General features: G+C 43.3%; 1 protein-coding gene across 2 annotated transcripts in view; it reads right to left on the reverse strand.

The window, feature by feature from the left end:
• The window catches only part of LINGO2 (leucine rich repeat and Ig domain containing 2), a 958,258-nt gene that overhangs the window by 563,014 nt on the left and 376,500 nt on the right, over positions 1 to 18,744 (reverse strand). For both annotated transcript variants that reach the window (XM_090038822.1, XM_090038821.1), the window contains one exon: positions 2,146 to 2,218. The gene's annotated coding sequence lies outside the window, so the exon portion shown is untranslated. The remainder of the gene's footprint in view (positions 1 to 2,145; positions 2,219 to 18,744) is intronic.

The following is an 18,744-nucleotide window of genomic DNA, read 5'->3' on the forward strand; positions in this document are numbered from 1 at the left end:
AAGAACCTAATCTTTCAAAACCCTGAACGTGAGAGTAGCTATTCTGGTTGGTGTCTCTAAGGTGGACTCATATGAAAAGGTTTGCAGAAGATGACACTTACATTGCAAGCACATTGGGCAAAGACCATGTCATCCTTTGCCTTTTCTAAAGCATTAAACATGCAGTTAGAACTTCAGTATCAATAAAAACATTAGCCCATACTTTACACGGCCACCACCGTTTATTGCCCCCAAATAGCAGCTGATACTGTGTAATGTGAATGTAACATGTGTAACAGCAGGAGAAACCAGGGGGCAATTTGCAGAGCTGTGGACTTTAACTCCCAGAAACCTGTGGGGGCAAGGGGAAAAGGAAGAACAAGCTTGAGGCTGGGGCAAGGGGAGGAGAGAACAGTGTGCATGTGGAAGCCATATGTAGAGGAACAGGCAGTGGAACTGGAAATCCCACTGGCTCATTCAACCGGATCTGTGGACTGAAGCAGCTGGACTCAGACTTGGGGGCAACTGCAGGTTGCTGTTTGAGTGCTCTAGGGAGTAAGGGCTTGTTTGGGGACACAAAACTTTTACACACTTTTGTTATCAGTTTCTCACCACGGTAAAAAGTAGTAAAGAGAGGATGCATCTTACTAAACTGTTGTCATTTTTATCCAGTCTAGTGGAGGGTTATTCTTAAAAGAATAAGGATTAAAATTTGCCAATATACGTTACACCAGTTCAGATCTCACCTGTCCTCATTCACCCTGGAGTAGCTACTGGCAAACATCAAACATGGTATTTCTTGCTCTCTGTCTATCAGCAAAGCACAGTAATACTTGCCTACTGTGCAAGTAAAACCCCAGAATACCGGCCTGCCTGTAAATTATACCGACATCAGGAATACAAACACTATTTAAATTATATTAGGGTATGCCTTTTTTCTGTCTCTGTTCTCTGCCTCCAGTTATAGTATATACACTTAGGAGCAAACTAAGCAGCCTCAACCAAAAGTGAAATAGTGATGGAAAGGAAATGCTGCTATTTTTGTCTATTTAGAATTCTCACCCAGATCTCTCACCAGTGCTTTTCTCACAGTGAAGGCTGATTTACCTTTTCCTCTTCCTATTATGGAAGTTGAGATTGTATATGGAAGTTAAGATCTACAGGCCTGGGATTCAGTTTGTTAATAAATCCTGAGGAGCAAGATACTCTTCCCCTCTTGGGAACTGGGCTATTGGGAAGCATTCTGCTGACTTTAAAGGTCCTACCCTAAAGAATGCCACTCAGAGGAGGACTTCAGTGAGGAAGGGTGATGCTTCAGCTGAGCAGCAAGTTTTAAAAGATGACACTTTTATTGAGCTTTTAAAAGACGTTTTTAAACTCTTCTCTAACCATGAGAAAAAGGGCTATTTTAAGGGGAAGACAAGCTGAAGAAAAAATATCACCATCTCAAGAAAAATGATGGAACCTGAAATCAAGATGCCAGGAGTGCATTTTTTCAGTAGTGCAGTATCTCCAAGAAAATATAATAGAATCAAATTAATTGTGCATCTACTTGATCTGTTTTTAACTCCAAAATGAAATCAAGTAGTTGGAGATGTTTTTGCCATGAAAATACCCTTACAGCAAAGAAAAATCTAGTTAATACCAACAACATTTTTTCCAAGATACTTTACAAAATCCAGAAAACTGGATTATATGTTTATTTGCTAATTTGAATATTTAGCTCAAGGCACAAATACTTTTTTGCATATAGAAAAATAATGTAGTTAAAGGTTGGAACCAAAATCCTTGGTTTGAAAAGGCACACCTAGTAAGAAATATTGGAATCTGTACACAATGAAACATAGGCAGTGGGGGACATCAAGTCTCAGAGACGAAGAGGTCCTAACTAAAATAGTCAAACTGCAAACAGAATCAATGGTGGCTTGACCCTGCTATCATTACATACAGGGCAGTGTATTTTGAAAACCCCACTCAAATACTTCATAAACTTCCTGTGCATTTCAAAACCATGCAAAAATTATACCTTAGAATGAAGAGTGGCTTAACATGTCTGCTAAATGAAACCAGCTAAAGACAATAAACCTTTCCCTCTCCTTCTAAAAACATTACAATATGATAATTGTATAATAAGTTTAAAGTGTAGTCACTTAAATGAAATTTTACCTTGCAAGATTCATATGCCATTGAGACAAGATGGAAGCTCAGTGCCAAGTCCCCCAAATCTGTTGCTCTCTCACTGTGAAAGAAGAGGGAGATCAAATTAGATTTCTCATAGTATTTTATTGAAACTCAAGGGTTTTTTTCCCCCCAGCATGGCTACAAATCATCCTTGGCATCTGCACAAGGAAGAAACAAAAAGTGAAGGGAATTCTTAGACCTGTGCACATTCCCTTAAATGGTGTTAGAGGCTTGTGTGCAATCAAAGCATTATGTGTACATGTTTGTCTGTCCCTCCTGGCATATGTGTACTGAATACAGTACTTCTTCAAAAATAGATTTATGGTTTAATAAATGATCAAAAGAAAAAAACTTAAAAGCAAATATATTTAATTTCAGTTGGATAAGATGAAAACAGTAAATCAGCTGTAATATGTTTTCCAGCTATCATGGTGTTTTGTATGTAACCACTTCATCTGCCTATCTCAAAGTGTTTTTCAAAGGCAATAAAAAATTTATCACCCACCATTTCAGAAATGAGATACAGGAAACCCTCACTATTCACAGGTTTGGCATTCGCAGTTTCAAACATTCGCAAATGCTGAACCCGCATCTTAAATATACTTACAGGAGCAACTTGGGAGCTTCATGCTTGCCACTGCCAGCCATGCCCACACCCTCTCCCCCCAGCTGCCGGGGCACCGTGTTCATGAACGCCAATGACATTCATGAACACAGTGCCATATTCGTGAACTTCGCCATTCGCAGGGATATCCAGAACTTATCCCCTGCAAATGGTGAGGGTCGCCTGTAAATAAAAAGGGGTTATTATGAGGCCCTAAATCCCTTTCCCTCTACATCAGCGGTTCCCAAATTGTGGGTTATGACCCCAAATGGGGTCACAACATAAGTGGATGGGGTTGTGGGGGTGGGTGCTGTGGGTTGGGAATGAGGGGCCATACTGCAGAAATGGGGCCATAAATATAGTCATGCTAAAGAAAACTTTGGGAAGCACTACTCTACACCCTAAATTCAAGTAAGCTTTAATGGGACAATGATCAGATACAGAGATAATTTGCCTAAGATCAAAAGAGAACTGATGGCAAAGAGGGAAAGAGACATTCACAATTTTTTAGTAACATTGAACTGGATGATTTTTTATGTCCATAAAAACCTTAGAGAATGTGAAGCAACTTTAGGTTATACAACAATCCAACTATGCTAACTTCTAAAAGATATTATTAGTGTTCATCTGCCTGTAATAGCTATTTCTATCTTGGTGCCTACAAGCTATGAAGTAAATGTCACGTTCTCTTTAACTTTACAGCCTTGATCATCATATATCCTCTATGCCTTTCAGGGCCCTGGCAGACATTACATTCATGGCACGATTAAAGGCAAGCAGACGTCTCCAATTCTCAGCTGTCTACACTGCCAGCAGCTGGGGACAGGGAGGTCTGCCATCTCCAGCTGCTGTGTGTGTACCAGGTGGTGCAAACAGTTGAAGATGAGGATCCCTGTTGGAAGGCTGAAAGCTATGCAGTGATCCCAGAGGCTGATAGGCTCCTATGCAGAACTGGACTCCTCTGCTTTCAGCTTGTTGACACGTTGGCAGCCTATCAGCTAACTGGTCCTTGCTGCTGCATTGCCCTTGGCATCCTTTGAACATCTGGGTGGGCAGGGAGCATGTATGGCATGGAAGGACATACAATGTTTGGGAACTGGGATTAAATTTATCATACCCAGATCACACAACTAAATTAATATAAAAGTGACCATGGAAAATCCAAATACTTTTGGATCCCAAATAGCCAAGAGCTGCTTAACAAAGCTCTTGGCTTTTTGTAGAAGCAGCAAAATACTTCACACTGTTGACATTTCTTTGAAAATCAAACCAAAGAAACCATTGATTACAGAAAGAGAGAGAAAAATGTTGTTACAGATGCATTAACAGCAAATGTGAAATCAAAGCAACATTATTATACATGTTATATGAAATATTGGTATACTTATCATCTAATTATTATATACACCATGAAAATTTAGAAATAGTTGGAAGTTCTACTATCAGTCTTAATTCTCACCCCGGGTTTTCATTTTGCTGATTTATGGTAGGGTATCTATGAGACCAGAGATTACAAACATATCAGGTACTCCAACAAGCTAATTTGTTACTTTGAAACACGTATGAAGTCAACTAGGTTCATTACCTACCAGTATAATGGTGGCTTTGAGAAGTTTTTTTTTTTGTGGGGCTGTATATAGAGAAATAAGGAAATAGGTGTGGTTAGAGGACTTGGGGGATAAAGGCATGCAGCTTTATAGAATGGTATTTGCCAGTATTTCCAGTAGTAACCAAACCAAAGTATATAGAATAACCAGTTGAAGCTAATATTAAAAGCATCACTTCTTAATCTCTTTACTCCATTTACAGTTTGTATAGTTGTCATTGAAAATATGAGGGTGGTGATTTAGATAATGAATCAGAATAACACTGCTTTCAGAATATGTTGCAAATAACATACATTCAAGCACTACTGAACATATTAATAATGCAATGGAAGTGTGAAATTGTTTCCCACTCCAACATTTGGAAAATAGTTATTGTTGTGAAATACAGAAGTTGGATGAAGGAGAGAAAACACTGAGACTTCAGCAGCAGCTACTGGAGCAATGGAGAGAATGACATATCAAATGGGAACCCGGGGGCTACATGGCAGCTTGGTGTGAGCCCTGGATTGCCAGTTGGACAGGCCTGTAATACACCACAACCTTGCAATGAAAAGTCTCAAACCTATTCTGACCCAAAAGTCATTATCTAAAGAAATGGAAATCCCCTCAGTACTGACACGTCATCTATAGATACAAAAAGGCTGGAAAGAACACCTAAGGATATCTAGGGCACAAGACTCTTGTTTTGCATCAATAGTTAATAGATTAATGGTTTTCCATCAGGCTTAATAAACTAATCCTTGAGAGACTGATGAACAGCTAGGCCACATCCAGATGAGCATAGATGTTTGGTTCCCTGGGGACAAGTACCAGCAGTGCACCTTGCACCTCAGCTACCCGTCCCTAGGGAATGCCGTTACCACATGTGCTTTGGTGCGTGACAAGTTACCCTGAGTGGGGTAGAGGAGACTGGGCCCAGCAGCCTTACCTGGGACCCTGGGGGCCTCCCAGGGCTGCAGCTGTGGCAATCCTTCTGGGTGGAGCCTGTCTGGCAGCTGCTGCATGGCTCGGCTCTGGTTTTCAGCTGCTCATGTTGCTGAGCGGGTGCTCCTCAGCGTAGCACACACACAGTCATCACACCCTTGCAGCACAGAGAACAGCTGACTGTATGGCATGTGGTGCTGCAAACGTGTTTACGGTGCAACATACTGCACGGTTGCACTCGTCTGGACATGCCCCTAGAAGCAACATGTGTGACTATGGAATTTGACCAATTTGGAGTTAATTAAAAAACAGATGAAGTTCATGTTTCAACACCTATTCAACTTTTCTACCCTTTCTCCACAACTAGAGTAGAAAAGTCCTTATTTGATTTTTCAGATATATGCTTCTCATGATGTGACCCCCTCCCCCACACACACCAGCATGTTTATATTTGATTGTATCAGTTTCTTATTAGTATTACTGTTGTCATAAAACACTGGAGTTGTTCCTTCAGGCATTCTCCAAAGACAAGAGTGCCATTGCCTCTATGAATTGCTGCTGAGATGGAGTAAATTTCCAGAATTTATCCTTTTCTGCCCACTTAATATTTGTCAAGAAGTTTACACAGAGGTGCCTGTTCCTGGTGCATTGCCATTAGGTTTAGGCAGGCCAAGAAGGGGATGAACTGAAGGAGCAAGTAGTTTCTGAGAGATGGCTGTGGTATTTGATACATTCGGCAAATACAGCTTAGGTAAAGTCAATGATTCAGCTTCCACATATTTAGGATGCTAACAGATGTGAAAAATGAACAAACAAGCAGAGCTTTACCAGAAGAGGAAGTGCATTAGTTTGACCCAGCTCCCCAGTGTTTGTATAGATCATGCACTTCAGCGAGGTTTTTTGGCACTTTAACCTAAAGCAGATTCAATCAGCTATTAGATAAAATTGTCCAGAAGCCCCACTGAAGCGCATGATCTATAAAGACATCAGGAGAGTGGATTCAAGCTAATGTGATGCCTCTTCTGGGCATGAGCTGTGCTTGGTGCTAGGGCACGCTGAGCTTAAAGTGTTGTTTGTTTGTTTTTACAAGTCTGTAGGCAGTCCTATTGTTACAAAGGGAAAAAAAACCCAAAACAAACAAAAAAAAGAAAGAAAACCAAGGCCATTTCTGAATCTTCCACTGCACTGAAGGGAAGAGTGTTAAGAAAAATAAGTACATAGCAATTTCTTACTTTATTATTGCTAGACTTTTGTTAACAGTGGAAATAAAGTTATTCCCCCCAAAAGAAAATTATGTCACCACTAGCATGCTGAGGCCTTCCCCAGTGGTTTTCCATATAGTATTCTCTTCTTTCAATAACCTATTGAAGGAGGCACTTGCAGTGCAAGTGTACATTGTACTGCAAAGGCCTCCTCTCTAACATGAAAGATTTCCCCCTAGTGTCTTGATATCCTAAATGATGAAAACCACCTCTCAGCGAAACTTAGTGCAATATTAAATAAAAGAAGCTTTTTGCATTCTGTCACTGTGTGTTTCACGTTTCTAGGTTTAAAGCTAACTCATTTGGTGGCATCCAAAAGCAAAGGGATAAAGCTTTATTTGAGGGGACTCTATTATAGTACCATTCATTTTTCTTTAGATGTCACTTTTCAGAGAAGACTATGGCTGACTTAATCTTTTATTTGCTTGGATACTACAAAAACTGAAAATGAAAAACAATTAAGAGACCAATGAAGTTGTATTTCACACTGAAACAAAGTAGTAATATAAGTGCTACTCATCCCACTTATGGCTGTGTCTCTGTTCCATCTGTGATAACTTTACACAGAGATGGACCTAAGCGAGGGGTGGGCAATTATTTCTGCTGAAGGACTACTTAAAGAGTTTTGGTGAGCTGTCAAGGGTCACGAGGGTAGCCCTGCCCCTTGTTATGTAGCAAAACCCCCAGTTTTTCTTTTTTTTAGTTTTTTTTTTTTATTTTTTATTATTTATCTTAAAATGCATTCCCTCCCCTTCCCCAACCATTTCTGACTTCTTTCTTCCTCTCTATTCCCTACAGATAAGTACAAGTGAACTCAAAATTAGGATAAGCTTTAAGCATTTTTATTTTTGGTGGCAAGTTTTTGGTTTTGGGTGTCTATTGTTTTATAGGTTTGTATTAATTTTTACTATTGTATATTGTATTGTTGTCATTTTTGTATTGATTTTTGTTGTTTCATATGCATATTGTATGGTTTAGGCCTGTGTTTATAAGTGAACCAAAGTAATGTCAAGTTTCCATTTTGTATGTCAAGCCTCCAGCTTCTGTCCTCTGCCTGGGCATCCCATGTTGCAACAATAAGATTTATTGTACCCCTCCCATGTAAATTGGTTCCCGGATGAATGAGAATGATTGGGTATGACTGAGATACAATGGTAGCAGGCCTCTACTGAATGGCCTGTAATGACTGGGCCATCACCTCGCATTGATTCATCCAGGAACTACCGACCTCACCCAGGAACAGAGACAAGAACCCAGCATTTGAAAGACAAAAGACCCTGCGGAACCAGCAACTCTCACGATTACAGACACCTGAAACTGCACATCACATCCCTGCATGGAGCACACATGCTCAGTACACCAGGGGCTGACCCTTGCCTGGGCATGCCTCTTGTCACTAGGGACACACATAGTCTGCTCCTATGAAGAGGAGCAGTGAAGACAGACCCAGTGGGAATGCCATTTCCATCTGGACCAGACCAGCTTCATACCACCTATCTACCCCAGAGGCCCTGCCCCCTCTGGGCAACATCTACTGGACAAGGACCCCTCTCCAGCCTGGATAGGTAGATATTACCTGCATACCTCCTCCTACAATTTGGACTCTCTCTCTCTGTCTCCTTCTCTCCTCCTGGACTTCAGCCCCTGCACCAAGCCTCTCTAACGCTTGCTTCCATCGTGTGGGTGCGGGTGCAAGGGAACCAATTTGGCATTGTGTCACCATCTCCCCTGTTCAATAAAACCACTGTCAGTTGCAACCCCGAGTTGGGTCATGTTTTACTGAATCCCAGTCCCTTCCTTATCTTAAATTCCAGCCTCATTCTCTCATTCTCTCTCAGATCCAGTCCCTACCCTCTCTGCTAGTTTCCCCATCTCCTCCCAATTCCATCTCCCCTTTTCTGCCACCTCTCAGCCTCTCCTTGCTGTCCCTGATGCTTTTCCTGTGACTTTCTGCTGCCTTTATGTTTTTAGGCTCCCCTCCCCTCCCAACTTCTATAATTCCCCCCCCCCCCCCCCCCCCGCTGCAGCTTCCCAGCTCCTATTAGCTGTCCTGCAGTTCTCTCCAGCTTCCAGGACCTACTGCTGCTCTCTGCAACTTCTCTAGCTGCCCTGGAGCCATCCTCTGGCTCCCCATACCCAGAGCCCCTCTTTAACACCCACACTTTCCCTTAGTCCCATTTTTCTCCCTCCCCATCTACCTTTTCAGCTCCCCCATAGCTCTGGCTCCAGTCCCACACCCTGTGCCGGGATACTTCCCTGTTCTGCAGGCTTTGGGCATTGTCTTTTAATCAATTAAGATCAATTAACCTAAAGTTACCCCCAGGCCCCTTCAATCCAGGCCCCTGCAGTCTACCAGTTCTAATCCTGGTCCTGATAACTGTAACCCCCTACACTCCTACTTTCTTACCTTAACCTTTCTCCAGGTATCCCAAGTACACCAAGCACATACATATATACATATCACAATACCTAACATAGGAACTCACTTGTGTGTATGTGTAGGTGGGTGGTATGTGTGTAAATTAGTGAATGCATATGTATATAGATATAGATACTGTGTGTGTGTGTGTGGTATATGAATTAGTAATCCACATATGTGTATTGAATGTGCAGGTATTGGTGTGTGTAGTGTGTATGAACCCAGAGTAGTTATTTTGAACGAGTGTGTATCTGAGTTGCTAGTGTGAGAGTGTGTGTGTATATATATGGCATTGTGTGCATGATATACGAATTAGTGATCTGTGTCTAACTTTTGGTCTGTATAGTGTATGGGCCCGAGCTGGTAGTGTGAGTGTGTATGCCTAATAGGGGTGTATGCACCTAGTGAGTGTGTGCTTAATTGATTTTTATGTGTGCATGTGCAGTTGTACACCACACCCTCCTGTCTAACTGCAATACTGAGATCCTGAGCATTGGCCTGACCCCTCAGGGAAAAAGTTACACCCCACCTCCTGGTCACCATCTTGGGACTGGAAGTCCCGCCCCTAACTCATAGAATTTATAGATATTAGGGTTGGAAGGGATCTCACAAGATCATCAAGTCCAGCCCCTGCCCCAGAGGCAGAAAGTCAGCTAGGGTCAAAGGATCCCAGCATGATAAGCATCCAAATGTTTCTTAAAGGAGTCCAGAGTAGGTGCTTAAATCACCTCTGTGGGGAGTGTATTCCAGTCCTTAGGGGCTCGGACAGTAAGTTTTTCCTTATGTCCAGCCTAAAATGATCTTGGAGGAGTTTGTGACTGTTTGACCTTGTCATCTCTTGGGGCACTCTGGTGAACAGGCATTCCCCCAGATCTTGTTATAGGCAGCCACTAAGTCACCCCTGAGCCTGCGCTTTTCCGGCCTGTTCTTTTGCCCTCTGATCATGCACATGGCTCTTCTCTGGACTCTCTCAAGCTTTTCCACATCATTTTAAATTGTGGAGCCCAGAATTGGATGCAGCACTCCAGCTGCAGCCTCACCAAGGCCGAATACAGAAGGAGGATGACATCCTGGGATTTGCTTGAGAAGCATCTATGGATACAAGCCAGAGTTTTGTTTGGTTTACCAGCTGTGACATCACATTGGTGGCTCATGTTCATCTTGTGGTCAATCATGACCCCCATGACCCTTTTGGCTGTGGTGGTAGCAAGCATAGCAATATCAAGCCTATAAGCGTGATGAGGGGCTTTTTTCCCCAAGGTGGAATACCTTGCATTTTTCCATATTGAATGTCATCAGGTTTTTATCCACCCATTTTCTGAGCCTGTCATTGTCAGCCTGGATCACCAGCTTATCCTTAGGTGTGGACAATTTACCCCAAAGTTTGGTGTCAGTGATGAACTTGGTTAGTCTTCTTCTGACACCAATGTCCACATTGTTAATAAAGATGTTAAAGAGTATAGGTCCAAGGAAGGAGCCTTGGGGGACACCACTGGTCACAGAGCACCATGATGATTCACTTCCATCAATTACCACTCTCTGGGTCTGACCTCAGAGCCAATTCCCCAGCCACTGGACTGTGATGTAGCCGAGGCCATGGTTGACCAATTTTTCCATGAGGAGATCATGGGACATCAGTTCAGAAGCTTTTTTGAAGGCCAGATATATGATGTCAATCTTTTCCACCTTGTCCAAGTGATATGTCACCTGGTCATAGAAGGAGATGGGACTGGTCAGGCAAGTTGTACCTGCAACAAACCTGTGTTGACTGTCCTTCAGGATGTTGCCATCAGCCAGCTTATCAAGAATGGCCTCTTTGATGATTTTTTCCAAGACCTTCCCAGGGATAGAGGTCATGTTGATAGGCCTGTAGTTCCCCAGATCTACTTTCCTCCCTTTCTTGAAGATAGGCACCACATTGGCCTTCTTCCAATCTTCAGCCACTTTGCCTGAGTGCCGTGAGTTCTCGAAGATCTGTGTCAGGGGCCGAGCTGTGATGCCTGCCAGCTCCTTAAGTACCCTGGGGTGCAAACTGTCCAGATCAGCTAACTTGAAGGTGTCCAGTCTCTCAAGGTGTTCCTTTACATGGTCTACAGTGATGTAGGGTATAAATTCACCCTTACCTTGGCCATCTGGCATTGTGTTAAGCAGGGTGGTCCCTTTGAGCTGGTGAAAAATTGATGCAAAATACCCATTAAGTAGGTTGGCTTTTTCCTGGGTGTCAGTTGTCCCATTTGGTTTAATAGGGGTCCAATGTTACACTTGCTTTTCTTCCGACTCCCCACATATCTGAAAAAGGACTTTTTATTGTCCTTGATACATGCAGTCAGTTGGAGTTTGGTTGCATCCTTGGCTTTCCTGGTTTGCTTCCTACAGGTCTGGACCAGTGCAGAATACTCCTCCTTTGTGGTGATTCCATCCTTTATAAGTCTCTCTTTTTAGATGTAGCAGGTCTACAAGCTCCCTACAGAGCCAAGTGGGTTGCTGTGCTCTTTTGCTACCTTTCCTCCAAGAAGGGATGGACATTGCTTGTGCTTTCAGGATTGCTCCCTTGAGGAACAACCACTCATCCTGAACTCCCCTCCCTGTCAAGTCATGGTCCCTGACCTTTGACACCAGGAGTCCCTACCATTGCCTCCAGAAGTACTCTTTCTGGGGGGGCGGGGTTTGCCACCTTTGAACCAGAAAAAAAAAAATTAATATACTACAAGTCAAACAACTACTATAACGTATTTTAATTTTATTTCAAAAAATATTTTTGTCCTGGTTTATTTGTGTTTGTTTAGCATATATAGAGGTGATTACATGAGACTCAAAAATAAAGTCTTACTCTTGTATGTTGCATGTAGGGGTGTGGGGTGGGGTGGGGTTGGGGGAGGAGGGGTGTGTGGGGGTGTAGGGTATGTTGTGCAGTATGGATGCATGTATATGTGGGGGAGGTTGTGGGGGCAGTGTGTAGGTAGGTAGGGTTTGTGCAGTGTGAGGAAGGGTGTGAGGACCCCCCCCACACACACCTCCTGCCATGATGCACAGCCCCTGCCAATGGCAGCAGCAGCAGCAGCAGGACGTTGGGGTGGTCATGGCCACCACAGGCATAGCCACACATGGCTTTAGCCCATACCAGGACCAGCACGTGGTGACAAGGAGTGGAGCCAAGTTAGCCCACCTTTATCATGTGGAGCTCACATGTAGCTCCTAGCACTTGTACATCACGAGGTCGAAGTCCACACAATAGAACTGGCTGTCTTCCTCACTCCCTGGCATCATGTGCAGCTGCTGGGACTCCATCATGAAGCAAAGGATGGGACTCCCCACCCAGCTCATGTTTCTTCCTAGGTTCCCTTTCCCTGTCTGCCTACTGCTGCTGCAGCTTCCCTACCTGGTGCCTGGACCAAGTGCTGTAGAAAGGACATGAAGAGGAGCCACTGAAAGCCAGGGAAGCTGAGCAGGTCCCCTGACAGCTGCAGCAGTGGCAGCAGCAGCCCTTTCCAGAAGCTGTGCTCGCTGGCCAGGCCAGGGCCCTCCCATGCATGAAGGAGGGAATGAGACACTTGTCCCGGGCATGGTACAATTAATTGGTGAGCACCCACAGGCCAGATAAAATCACCTGGTGGACTGGATCTGGCCCATGGGCTTTATATTTCCCGCCCCGACTTAAGTCCATCCTGCCCAATCCCTGGTTCTGAACAACCTTGAACTTTGGGGAAGATCTGGATTTGAGCTTGGAGCTCACTCTAGGCAATACCCTAAGCTGTATATGTATGATTAGATTATATAGAGGCCTTCTCCCAGTCTAACAGCACACTGGGACATCAATCAGGCAACTATCTTCATTGTGGTGGTTTCTACCCCTAGTACCAGAAGCCTCATTACATATCAACTAAGGGCTATCTACCAATTACCAAACAAATTATCACACAGCCCACCAATACCACCTGGACTCATGTACGCTGATGTTTTGTGCATCTAATTCTGCTTCATCACATATGTAAGGATTAAGAAAGGGGAAGGAACCTCCTGTACTCTAGAGGGCATGTCTGCACTGCCTATGAGCTACAGTATCTCTACACAGCATCTCTGCAGTGAAGAATGGCATGGCTACTCCACATATCACATTCTGTGAAAAAGGTAATGAGCTGTGCTAGGCACATGCCATAAGCTTTGTCTCAGGGGTCTTAAATGGGAGACTACATTTCCTTTTTACAGGGCCTAACGCATGTAGCAGGTGGGCTGAGGTTCTTTAAAGCACTCTCTGGGTTCATCCAAAGTTGGTATATATACGTCCCTAGGTATCATTATTGTAGAAAGAGCTTTCACTTACAAAGCTGTATAGGGAAATATGGTTTCTTTCTTTCTTGTTTTTGAGCTTAACATCATGCAGGGAAACAGACCAAAGTAATGACATAATCAGAATTCCTAAGGTAAAGAAAAGACTAAACACTTGTAGAAACAGACGATTAGTGTAAAATATTACTCAAAGGGAAGGATGGCACTTGCTTGTGTAATGGAAATACTTGAGTCTGATTTTTCATACAATTTCAGTAGTTATCATCTGTGCATTCCTTAACATTCTTCTGTGTCTACTTCAAAACATTCTACTTCTAATATACATTTTTACTCATACAATCAATATAAATGGCTTGACTCTTTCTATAGCACCTCTGGGTAGACCTAATTAAGATTTAAAACAGACACCAAGAACAAGACCACAGAGAAAGATTGACATAAGATACAGAAGCACAAAAGAATGTGTCTAGTGGGCCGGCATTTTTTCATTAGCATCCCCGCTCCTGAAGATAACCACCATTTACAATGGTTCAGTATGATCTAGTACCATGGTTCTCAATGTTTTTAGTACCAGGACCCTTTTGTAAACATCAGTGGCCAATCCTGACCCAGAGCACCTCACTCATAACTTGCTGCCCCCACACTTCCAGGCCCCAACCCCTCAGTGTGTGGGGCAGGGAAGGGGGGCCAAAGCTACCATTTGTAGGCTGGAACTCTGCCAGTGTGCAAGGGAAAAGCCACAGTTTTCCAGGTTTTTATCCTTAAAGGAGAATCCATTTTTAAAGTTTGCTCATGACCCTTTCATATATTTGTGTGACCCACTTTGGGGTTGTGACCCACGGGTTGAAAAACGCTGATCTAGTACAGGGCTCTGTAATCTAAGCCCTGCGTGTGGGATCTGGCCCTTGAAGAGACAGTAGTTCAGAGAATCTGCAGCACACAGAGATAGCATCTCCCAGGGTCCTATTACCTACTGTGTTCAATTTATATTTTCTATTGCAGCAAAGGTAGCATTCCCAGGGTCCTAGCACCTAGTCTTTTTCTAGCTAGCCTCTTTGCAGAATCTGCTGATCTCTGGGTAGATGTGGCGGTTACCAGCAGTGGTGGCAAAAGGTTGCCAACTCCTGGTCTAGTGGTTAGGAAATCAAACCACAGCTAAGAAGACATGAATTATTGAATCTTGAGACCTAGTGTATATCTTGGGCAAATCACTTTATTTCTGAATTTGGATTAACTCTTTCACCCTTTGTCTGACAGAGGTGTGACTGGGTACGCAAGTGTCACGCTATGCAGTGTCATTGACTGGACTGCTAACAACATGGCAGCAGTGCAGCCATGGCCAAGGCCAGCAGTGCAGCTACTGCTATTTTTGCATTTGTCTCCAGCCACAGGGTAAACACCCAGGGCTGGTCTCCTGGTTCCTGCCCCACTTTATTTCATTACAGTACTGGTCTGACTTATCAGTTTAAGACTGCAGGCTCTTTGGGTTTCAAGGACTATCTCTATACAGTTCACTTGATTTCAGCAGCTCCAGTGGTAAGAAACAGCACCAAATATAACAGGACTTGAGATGCCATTGTGATAGCTGGTATCACTGCTTATGAGGCCTCTTCACCAATACTATGCTTAAAGGGGTGGTAACCAGGGCAGCAGCCTCAGCCACTGACTTGATGGGGGCACAAAAATAGCAGCTGCCAGTGGTGTCACATTGCCAAAACTGTTGTGTGTGCTGCCCAGGGTGCAGAAATGCTCAGATATGCTTTTACTTTAAACACCAGCAAAGAATTGAGAACAGCAGCAGTGCGTACTACGATTTTGAAGAGATTTAGCTAAACAAGTCTTTGAAACAGGCCAAATTTGGCTGACTAGTTATATGGTAGATTCTCTGCCCTGAGATTGCACTTCAGAAGGAATCAGAGGGATGTGAAAAGTAGATTTTCTACTGATAAATGCAACATTTATGAAGTTAAATGTTCCTAATGTTCAGGCTAAAATAGTATGATATAGTACTTCTAGAAAGGCACCAATTTGTTACCATAAAAATTAGTTCATAAATATTTGAGTTTTAACAAAGATGGTTCCAATAATTCAGTTAATAATGTTGCACAAGATCCCCAGCTTTTATGTGTAATCACTAAAATTAATGAAAAAGTTTTATGTATAATTTAAGGCACTATTCTAAGTATGGTTATATTTTTACCATATAATTTTATAACGGTAATAGTCAGTTTTTCAGATTAAATAACTACCTCTTTTAAATAACCAAAGACTCCATCATATGTTATGAATTAAACAGGCTGCTTATATTTTATGTTTTTTAAGTTGCTATAGTTCGATTATATATTCATAGCCTTGAATAACTTTAAAGAGCCAATCTTAAGTAAAAATAATTGTACATAACTCCAGGTATTTTTTTTAGCATGTGCACATTAAATTGCTAAGAGTTTGCTTGTAGCAGTTATGAGGGAGAAAAAGAAAAGTAAATCAACCAATCCTGGGAGCGTATTTCATTTTACAAGGCCTACAACAGAAAGGAATGCCTTAGGGTGGCGTTACAAGTCACCTTTAAAATTACTTAAAGGTACTTAAAACAGAAGCAATCACCTAGGGACAGACATTCAAAAAGCCTGCACCTAAATTGATTCAATCTTTGCAAGTTAGTTTAACCTGGCTAGGCTAAATCACTTTGTAACTGCACAGACATCCCAGACATGCAGGCACATGCCTGCAGTGACTCAAGCTAAAAGCTGGGGTAGGGAGGGTGCTAGAGTAGCTATCCCTTCCCTTCCACAGCACTGAGCTGGGGGGGTAGTCAGCCTAACCTCCCTCCACAGGACACTCTGATCACCCCTAACTCAGTGTTTATTACCTCATTAAGAAAATAACACAGGGACATTACCAGCTACCTGTTGATTTTACCTGTTGACTTGGCACAGACTGGAGCCAGCATGTGATCTGCTAGTTAATACACAGACACCTCTCTGTAAGGCAGGGGGAAGGGGGGAAATTCCTGCTTAGTGGGGAGGGGGGAGCAGCGGTAGTCTCTGTTGGAGCTGCAACCAGGGAGCAAAGGGGAGGGGCCAGCCCTGCTGTGGAGTAGAGAACCCTGCCCAGCCCAGAGAGCATGCCCAGACACTGGGGATGTCCAGTTTATCTTAGACCAGCAAGGGGTCTGGGACAGACATTGCATAAACTGGTTTGACAAATATCAATTAAGTCTGGTATTATTTCAACCAGGTTATCTCAAACCATTTTCAGCCTTTTTCAAACTGGTTTATGTGCACTGAACATCTGTTTTGTTACAGATTTAAACCTGTTTCTGATCACTTAAACTGGTTTGTGTGTAATGTCTGTCCCTACCCCTACTGAGGGGTGTTAACCTGTGCTAAGTTCCCTCTAAACATTTTAAAGTTAAGCCAATTCAAATAAAGGTAATCTTTTTACCCAGATTTTCATTTTACCCAAGTTTTTCCAGGGTATTGTATATTATTGGGGAGATAAGATACTCTATTTTTATTCCTGCAGGATGTTAAAAGGATATACCATTCCCATCCCTTCCTACTACTTTGCTCCCTGAGCAAACTTTCAATCCTGAATTGTATTGCCCAAGCCAAAACTCACTCTCACCCCCAGGGGTGCAACCAGCACACTATGAGCACCTAGGTGCAGCTCACCAGTCTGCTGTTTGCTCTTGCACTCCCAAGCACTCAGCTGGCTAGTCACTGGTACAAGGGGAGTGATTATAAAGCTAATTAACTGCTAATGAGAGTGAACAATTGGCCGTTAGCACTGGAGGCATTTCCCATCCCACCAACCCTGCATCTTTCCAACACTGCTGGTCACTGCACCATGGCTTAGCTTCCCCTCCCCCCACATTATTCATTTGAACTGAACTGCTATTCATCTGAAATGGCTCTATAAGCACCCCCTTACTCAACCCAGGCAGCATGCCTTCTGGGTCTCAGCTCTGCCCTAGTGTGGCATGCATCTAGCGCAGGGGTACACAACATTTGTGTGTCCAAGGGCACATTTGAATTTAAAAGAAAAAGTAGTGGGCACCAATATGAATATTGAAGTTTAGAATTTAGATCAATGCAATCATCTCATCCATTACTTAAAACTGCGTTAGCTCTGCAACTTCAAAATGCAGCTTCCCTTTACTTTGTATTCTTTTGACGTTGTATCCATGGTGCATGTGAGCACAGTATTGGGAATCGGTGATCTAGCAAGTCCACTGGGTGTCAGTTCTGCCTTGGTGTGACATACATACAGCAAGCCCACTGGATCTCATTTCTCCCCTGTTGTGAGTATTAAACCAACTCCCTGCCACACCAATTCCAATTCAGTGAAATGCATACAAGATTTTTATCCTTTATTTTTTTTAAATCTTTTTTTTTAAACTCCTTTCTCTTTACTGCACCCCATCCTACTTACTCACTACAAGCAGGCTTTTTTTTCCCCCCTAAGATTTTTCCCTGCCCACTCACACATAAGATAGCTCCTGCTGGCTGCAGAGTGAGAGAAGCCACATGGGGCACTGACAGACATTCAGGCCCCCACTCTAACTCTTGGTACTTTCCATAAAGTGCCAGGAGTTACAGTGCCCTCCCTGACTGGAGGTGGGGGGGAAGGGTGCGTCAGGGGAAGGGATTGGGGGTGTGGAATTGAGCCTGCCTGCAAGTGAGTTGTGAGCCAAGGAGCTGCCCCTCTCCCCAGCTCTGCACCCCCCTCCCAGCTCTGAGGTTGTCAGCAGGGACCAAGGAAGGAAGCAGGAGGGGGAAGCCAGCAGCACCAAGATGCTGGCTGGGCTTTACCTGGCCTTAGCTGTCAGGGGGTGGATCGAAGCCCGCCACCTCATGGACCTGACCTGCCCCCCCCCCGAGTACCCCCACCAGGAGGGCTGGGAGAAGGCCACAAGGCAGGGAGGCTCCAATCCACATGCCCCTCTAGTGGCAAATCACAATGGTGTAAGTCAGAGGTGGCATTAAGCCTTAATTTTGACAGCTCTGAAACTATTCTAACTTTAACCAGCCTGCCATTCCACAGATTTAAAATATTTTAAAGGCAACCTGTAACAACTTCCATACTAAATCATCTTTTTCATAACCGTTTCCTTTCAGACTGAAAACTGAAGTAAAGGGAACACAACCCTACCAAACTCCACTGCTTTTGCATAGCTACTATACAACACTGCAGTAACTGCAGTATCTGCAATCGACTCATTAGGGTTCCTGGCTATACAGAAGACAAGAAAGCAGGTGGCCTCATTTCTAAATGAAGGCCACCTTCAAAGACTACTCATTTTGCAGGTCCCAGAACACCATATGAACTCCTACATACTTCTGTGGTCTTCATTTTATTGTCCTTAGGAAAAGCAACATAGCTTTGAAAATTAGCCTGTTGTAAGTGCCATTCCTCCAGACATTTCATTTGACACCTCTAAAGCCTATGGATAGGAAGTTAATGGTGCTAACACCAGCA

This window comes from Crocodylus siamensis, chromosome 3, assembly GCF_052110815.1.
Source record: "Crocodylus siamensis isolate JL-2025a chromosome 3, ASM5211081v1, whole genome shotgun sequence".
NCBI lineage: Eukaryota > Metazoa > Chordata > Crocodylia > Crocodylidae > Crocodylus > Crocodylus siamensis.